We start from the raw sequence: 8,785 nt of genomic DNA on the forward strand, positions 1-8,785 counted from the left end.
TCTTGCTGAGAAATCTCATTTTACTCATTTTAACATAATTTATAATGCATAAACTAAATTAGCTTTTGTAGCTAAGCCAGCACATTTTTCTTTAATTTTTATCTCATCCTAATATATTTTTGACCTTGAAAACTGTAATGTCTGTTGGATATTGAAGCCTCTGAACAAAGAAAATCATTTCCATTCCATCACTATGGTTACACTTTCTTCGCTCTCCAGCACTGAACAGCGCTGAAAGTGTTGAATCTGGATTCCTCAGGAGGGCAAGGGGAACCTCACGTAATATCATTTAGTTCTGATTAAATAAACACATATACCTAATGGAACCCGGGAAAGTAGCAAATTACTCCACTCTGTTTACCTTGCATGTGATACGACTAATGGCGAGGGGCAATATATCACCCAGAGTTAACTCGCTGCAGGTTCTGTTGTGTGTGGTTTCTCCCGAGGCAGCCATACATACACATTCGTCTCAAAAACGCAGTCAAAATGCCAAGCAGCTCCTAACACCTCCGGTCCTCCCGAAGTCAAAGCGGTTTCATCCCTTCCTAACAACAGAGAACTTTAAGCGTGAATCATACGGTTCCCTGTCCACCAGAGACATGTTTCAAACGAGCTGGCGACATGTCTCCCATCCTGCTAAAATGGCTCTGGCTGCCCTACAAAAGCAAGAGAAGGAAGTGGTCATTCAAACAAATGCTATCCTTGCTGCCTCTGATAGAAAAAAAAAAACAAAAAAAAAAACAACTCTTTACAGAGGGCACCATTTGGTAAAATGTTGCTTGAATTTCTTTTCTTACACAGCTGGTTCACAATGTTAACTACGGTAGGTTTTCTGTTTTTTCTTCTCCTCAGCAGTTCATGCATCAAAGGCATCTTGCAGAGAAGTGTTGGCAAGAGTCAGTATCTTCAAGTGGCCCTAAGTGCTTAAAAGAGTATATCCAATCAGTGTTGTGGCAAATGAAATCCATGTAAGCTGAGATGGAATGTCTCATTCCTAAAATTCTTATGCAAACACATTTCCAACTACCTTGATTGGGTTGTGCAAAAGCAATGCATAGCTATTAATTTCCGCAGCAAATGATTTTCCAAAGTGGGGTAGGGCAGGAAACTCTTGGCAATATGCTAGAGCCCAGGTAGAAGAGAAATCTGCATCTTTAATAGCTTTTGGGTACAGGGACCACACGGTAATCACCCCTGTGGCCTGGCACAGGGCCTGCCCACACTGAACGTGCCATAAATAGTAGTGGTGTGGAAGAATAGGTAGATGGATGAAAAGCTCACTGTTTTATAAGATTTAAAGATTCTTTGATGGTGGGACATGACACGCTGGCACTCGGAGAGATGAGAGGCAGAACTCTTTGTAACTTAGGGTTCCAAATGAGAGAAGGCTGTCAGGCAGGGTCAAACAGGGGGTTCCACCCAGGACAAGGTAACAGCAAGCTGGGGCTAGAGGGAGCAGCTTATGGATGGCAAATGGAACGCAGCTCCGTCCAGGCGTCCTGTACTCCCTGCGGGTTGGCTAATTCGAACAGTTCCGGAGGCTCTAGGTCACAGGGACTGGTGGTCTGGCACCCGGGCCCCTGGGTAATTAATTAAGGCTAGTGCATAATGGCCTAGGGGCCTCAGAGTGTGAGAACCTGACGAGGGAAGTGATTGAGGTACAGACTTCATAAAGCTGCTCAAGAATGGGGCATGCCTGTAACCAGGGCCTCAAAACTGGATCAACTTTTTTTTTTTTTTAGAAAACTCTTATACGCAGCTGTCCATGAAGGAGAGAATCCAGTCGAAATTTAGGAAAGCATCACATGTCACTTAAAGGCAACTAAAATATCAATAAAGTATCACAGGGAGTGTTTAACAAAAGCGAACCTAACCCCTACTTGCGCTAACTATAAACATAATTACAAAATAGTTTATCAGAAGTCTCTTGGAAGGATTATCAAGTTTTTATAACTTAGTTTTGGTGGGTAAAAGACCAAAAAACTTTTTGAAAAAGCAACTCACAAACACTTTGCATATTTTAATAGCCTCAAATGTTTTCCTATGATGTGTTGGGGTCAATTGTGTACTTGGGCTGGCTAGGACATCTATATTTTTATTTTTATTTAAAAAAATTTTTTAATGTTTATTTATTCTTGAGACAGAGAGAGAGAGAGACAGACAGACAAAGTGCAAGCTAGGGAGGGGGAGAGAAAGACGGAGACACAGAACCTGAAACAGGCTCCAGGCTCTGAGCTGTCAGCACAGAGCCAGACGTGGGGCACGAAGCCACGAACCATGGGACCATGACCTGAGCAGAAGTCAGACACTCAACCGACTGAGCCACCCAGGAGCCCCTCTATATTTTTAAAAGCAAAGTAGCTGGGACTGTCCAAGTTCAGGAAGGGCTGCCATCATATAGCATGCTGTGTCAGAGGCGGAAATCAAAAGCTAGCTGTGACAGAGCAAGAATGCCCCACAGATGTCCCCACCCTAATCCCCAGTGAGTATGCTACCTGAGGAGGGAAATTACTTGACAAGGGAAATTAAGGCTGCAGCTGGAATTAAGATTGCTAATCAAGTGACTTTAAAATAGATTGCCCAGGTGGGCCCAGTGGAATCACAAGGGTAAGTAAAAGCAGTCCAGGGACACAGAAGGGGAAGTCAAAGTGATGAGAAGGGAGGAGGGCTTCACCCACCAAGCAGGCTTCGGAGAGGGAAATGGGGAAGGGCCAAGACCTAAGGAGTGTGGGCAGCCTCTAGATGCTGAAAAGGCAAGGGAACGCTTTCTCCCATGGAGCCTTCAGAAAGGAGTGGTGCCCTGCAGCTGACCTGGTGTTAGACCCACGACACTTAATAATGCACTTCTGACCTACAGAACTATATGATAATGCATTGGTGGATCTTGAAACCACTACATTTGTGACAGTTTTTTACAGCGGCAAATATGAAACTAATGACCAAACTCCCAAAGCATAAAATTATTGCTGCTTTCTTCCCAGATTTTCTTCACCCAAAGTTTTGCTTAACGTGGAGGCAAACACTCAATGACTTGTCCAGGTTCAGCCGATGTTTTGGTTGAAACATTTGCGTGTCTAATATATAATTCATGACAACCTCATTCTGAAAGCATTTTCTGTTAATGTATCCTCCTTCATTCTCAAATATCAACTCTCTTTGAATATTTATATTTAAAAATAAAATCTAAACCTATTTTGGTTTTGTAGAAGGTGACACTGGACCAGAAGAAACTTGCTTCTCAGACCACAGTGCCTACTTTGTGGACTTCAAATGCCCAATAACAGTCAAGGAAGAAAGCCACACATCCTGCTATTAACGTAATTATTTTACTTTCCTTCTTCATATTCATTCTTGTATACTCAAAAGAATACATTTCATACTAACCCCCTTTGTTAGACATGGAAGATATCAGAAATTATACCATGTTTTGAATGGAACACACTGACTGGACAGTAAAGCCAAAGTGGTTTCAAGGTCAAAGAGTTTGACAGGACAGGACAGTGGCTAGAAAAATGCAAGGTGGCTGAGTTGTGGTAGCAGGGATCCTTCATGGGCAGGCATTATTCTAAGCTGCTTATCACGTCTTTGGGTAAATATCAAGAGGTGCATAATCTAGAGAGCAGATCACGAAGTACAGGGTGAGATCAAGGCGAATGTCAACCCCAGCTTCACTCCCGAGTACCAGTGGGCAGTTTTCACGTAACCTCCCTGTGTTTTTGTGTGACCTCTCTCTCTTTTTGTGCGACCTTCCTCTGTTTCAACAGCTAAATCAAAATGCTTCTGTCTCTTGCAGGGATATACTATTCCCTTTACTTCCCATTTGTTTCCCTTAATGGAGTTTTGATTTTTTGATCTATCTCTTCTGCTTTTTTCTTTTCTGAGTTCAGAAAGCCTGAGTATCTGATTTCCCTCTCCTTTTTCTCTCTTATCTTTCCAATCTAGTTTTTAAATGTCACTTTTAGTCAAGGGTCTTTCTGTTTTTATACCGGGCTTGTCTTATTTCCCCCTTCTGTGAGAGGAAAGTTCTTTAAAAATTCACTTTCTGGGGCGCCTGGGTGGCGCAGTCGGTTAAGCGTCCGACTTCAGCCAGGTCACGATCTCGCGGTCCGTGGGTTCGTGCCCCGCGTCAGGCTCTGGGCTGATGGCTCAGAGCCTGGAGCCTGTTTCCGATTCTGTGTCTCCCTCTCTCTCTGCCCCTCCCCCGTTCATGCTCTGTCTCTCTCTGTCCCAAAAATAAATAAACGTTGAAAAAAAAAATTAAAAAAAAATTCACTTTGTAACTGTCGTTTACTTTTATTGTTGTTGTTTTTAATAACAAAACTTTGTATCTCAGAAGAAGTAGTGATAATAAAATGTCCAGAGGCAAATTTACTTCCTCTGTCAGCATCTTTTCATTGAATGCCACCTTACTTCATGATAAACTTCAGGGAGGAAAAAGATGAATAAGGCAGCCATTACCCTCAAGAAATTCACCCACTAGTAAAGAAGAAAACAACCCTATTACAGAAAATAACTCAAGGAATGTGATGACCGACTCCTGAAGGACTTGAGGTATATACACTCCTCATACAAGAGCACTGTATGCTCTTCCCCTCCTTTCTTATCATCATTCTGGAACACTCAGAATAGTGCATCTCAGCCCCAAATCCCTGTAGCTGCAACACAACCTAAGAGAAAGGTAACTAAGCAGGCATCCACTCCACTGCTGTCCCACGAGTACCCGAACTTCAAAAACATCAACAGAAAGAACAGGGAGAGGCACCTGGCTGGCTCAGATGGTGGAAGATATGACTCTTTATGTTAGGGTTGTTGAGTTTGAGCCCCAAGTTGAGTGTGGAGACTGCTTAAAAATAAAATCTTAAAGAAAAGGGGGGAAGGCACCTGGGAGGCTCAGTCGGTTAAGCGTCCAACTCTTGATCTCAGCTTGAGCTAAGTCCTGATCTCAGGGTCTTGAGTTCAAGCCCTTCATTGGGCTCAGCGCTGGGCGTGAAGCCTACTGTGGAAAAAAAGAAAAGAGGAGAGTACTAAAGCACACGAAGTACTCTTCAAGACCATTCTTGGTACACTCACAGTGCTAAAACATCCTTTGAAGTCACTGAAAATTGGCTCAGGAAAGGGACAAAAGAAGTTGAAACATGGCAACAAATGAATTCTAACCACCTGGAACATTCAATTAATAAAGAAACTTATTTTCACACTGGAAAAAAATGTTTCTAAGCAAATCTCAGAGAATCTTAATCTATACACTTATTCTCATGCCTAAGGCTTTTCTTCCCTTCATATATTTTTTTCCTTTCTCCTAATCCTCTCAAGGCCATCTTCAGTCACTAACTGGTGCTGATTCTACCTTAGAGATGTCTAAATCTATCCCCTCCTTTTAATTGCTAAGTACAGTTTCCTTTGATGGCTATAATATGTCTTTTCATTCTCTTGTTGGTGGCCATTTGGGTTGTTTCAGTTTGGGGCCATTAATAGAGTGGCAATGAATATTCATATAAAAGGCTTCTTGTGGACATATGTCCAATATGTGGACATATTTATCTTGGTAAAATACTTAGGAGTGCAATTATTTGGTTATAAGGTAGAAACATGTTTTATTTTATAAGAAATTGCCAGTTTCCAAGTTGGTTGTACCAGTTGTACTCTTACCAGTTATGTGAGAGACTCTAATTGCTTCACATCCCAGCCAACATTTAGTGTTGTCAGCCTTTTTAAATTTAAGCCATCATATAAATATAGTGATATTTTAATACTAATTTGCATTCCCCAATAACCAATAATGTATAATTTTTCAAGTGTTTATTGGTCATTTATATATCTTCCTTTACAAAGTGTCTAGTTTGCCTATTTGTTATTGATCTCTCTTCTCACTGTTGAATTGAAGGTGTTCTTTACATACTCTACATACAAGTCCTTTGCCATATACTTGTATAGTATTATGAGTATTTGTTCCCACAATAACCTATTCACTTTCTTAATGAATACTCTTAGTGAACAGAAGTTCATGATTTTGAATAACAATGTATCAATTCTTTCCTTTATGATTATTATTTTCCAAGAAGACTTTACCTATCTCAGGGTTATGAAGATATTCCATTATATAGTGTTAGAAACTTCGTACTTTCAGCTTTTGTGTCAGGTCCACAACCCATCTTTTTTTTTTTTTTTTTTTTTTTTTTTTAACGTTTATCTATTTTGAGAGAGAGAAAGGGAGAGGGAGAGAGAGAGGGAGGGAGGGCGGGGTAGGGAGGAGGGGTTGAGAGAGAGAGAGAGAATGAGCAGGGGAGGGGCAGAGAGAAGGGGAGAGAGGAGAATCCCAAGCAGGCTCCATGCTCAGTGTAAAGCCCGATGTGGGGCTTGATCTCACAACTGTGAGATCCATGACCTGAGCCAAAATTAAGAGTAGGATGCTTAACTTACTGAGCCACCCAGGCACCCTCCACAACCCATCTTGAGATAATTTTTGAGTGAAATGCGAAGTTAGGGCTGAGTTGGTTTGGAGGTTTTTGTCCTCCTCGCTGTGAATATCCAGTGATTGAGCATCATTTCTTGAAAAGAATTTCTTTTTTCCCACTGAATGTAGCTTTGACTCTTGTGTTAAAAATCACATTGACTATATAACTAATTGTCTATTTCCAAACTCTCTATTCTGTTTCATCAAGCTTAAAGATCTATTGTTAGTCACTATCACAATGATCACACTTACTTCATTAGTGTAACTTCATGGTGTGTCCTGAAATCAGCTAGTATATATCTTTTAATTTGTTTCTCCTCTTCAAGATTTTTTTTTTAAACTGTTCTAGGTAGGTCCTTTGTATTTCCAAGTAACCTTAGAATTAACTTGCCAATTTTTAGAAGAAAAAAGCCTTGGGATTTTGAGATTGCATTGAAAATCTATAGATAAATTTTGGAAATTTTACATCTTACATTAAATTTACATTGACATATTCCGCCAATCCATGAAAATTGTTTATTTATTCCCTTATGTAGATCTTTAGTTGTCCTCAGTAGTATTTTTTAGTTTTCAATGAGGAGTTCTTGGGTATATTTATTTAATGTTTTGAAGCTAGTGCAAGCAATGGGTTTTTAAAATTCAATCTTCAAATTGTGTTGCTGTTACATAGAAATGCAATTAGTTTTTGTATATCAACACTGTATCCTGTGGCCTTACTAAATTCATATGTTGGTTCTAGGATCTTTTTTGATAAATCTCATAAAATTTTCTATGTATACATTTATATTGCCATTTTTCCTTTTGTATGTTTTTTATTTTTGCTTTACTACACTAGCCACTACTTGGAGCACAATGTTGAATAGAAGTAGCCTTCTTTGTCTTGTTCCAATATCATATGGAAAACATTCAGTATTTCACCATTAATTTGCTGCAGGTGTTGTTGGATTGATAGACTCCCTGCTATTCCTACTATGCTGAAAGTTTTTATCATAAGAAGTGTTAAATTTTGTATTTTTTCTGCGTTTTAGCTAATCACATAATTTTTCTTTTTAATCTGTTAATGTGATATTGTACCTTAATTGATTTCATTAATTTTATTAAATTGATTCAATTAATTGATTTTCAAATGTTGAAACAATATTGCATTCACTTGGACAAATCCCACTTTGTCAAATATACTATCTAATTATATATTTCTAAATTCAGTTATTCTAATTTCAAATATATTTATATTTTAATTTTAGAGAAAGAGAGTGTGCGAGCAGGGAAGAACGGGAGAGGGAGACAGAGAATCTTAAGTGGAGCCTGACATGGGGATTCTACCCTAGAACCCTGGGGTCATGACCTGAGCTGAAATCAAGAGTTGGTTGCTCAACCAAGTGAGCCACCCAAACACCCTTAAGTTATAAATTTAACTTATTTAAATTCAACACAGTTATAATGTTATTAAGTTTTTTTAATTTCAGGGCATAGTCATTCATAGCATTTTTCTTCCTCATCATTAATGTCCACATCATCTATAGTGATGGCCCCTTTTATATTTATGGTATTGATAGTCTGAAATTCCTATTTTCCATTAAAAATTTTATCAGTATAGCTGGGACAACTCTTCCCAAGTAGGACTGCATAAAAGAATTAAGCCCTAATGCTCTAAAGCATCTATTGTATAATATGAAATAAACTGTTTTCTACTGATCTAAAATGTATTGGCTGTGTAACTTAGAATAGAGAAAATAGACAATCTAATACTATTAAGTCTAATTCTCTTGCAGAACCCCAGCTGAGAAAGATCAGTTCTCAATTTTATTCATCTTTTCTGATAATCAATTTTTTATTTCATTGATTTGTTTTACTGTCTGTTCATTTTAGGTTTCATCAATTTCTATTCCTTATTATTTCCTTCCCTCTGTTCACTTTGGGTATAATTTCCTTTGCTTCTTCTATCTTCCTAAGGTACAAATATATATGGTTGATTTAAAATCATTCTTCTTTCTAAGATTTGCCATTATAAATTTCCATCTAAACAATGTTTTCCCTGTACCCCACAAACTTTGATACTTTATGTTTTTATTACCATTTACTAAAATAGTCCTTAATTATCTTTGTAATTTTTTATTTGGTGAATGTATTATTTAGAAGTATGTTTCTTATTCTAAATATTTGAGAACTGTGTCAATATTTTTTTATTGATTTCTAATTTAATTTTTTGACAGAAAATATGCTCTAAAAGATTTCAATAATGTTAAATTTGTGAACACATTTTAATGGTTCAGCAAATAGTCTCTCTTGATAAATATCCTATGTACACTTCAAAAGAAAATGTCCTAA

Source organism: Herpailurus yagouaroundi, unplaced genomic scaffold (genome assembly GCF_014898765.1).
Source record: "Herpailurus yagouaroundi ecotype Mexico unplaced genomic scaffold, PumYag 160, whole genome shotgun sequence".
In the NCBI taxonomy this organism is placed as follows: Eukaryota; Metazoa; Chordata; class Mammalia; order Carnivora; family Felidae; genus Herpailurus; species Herpailurus yagouaroundi.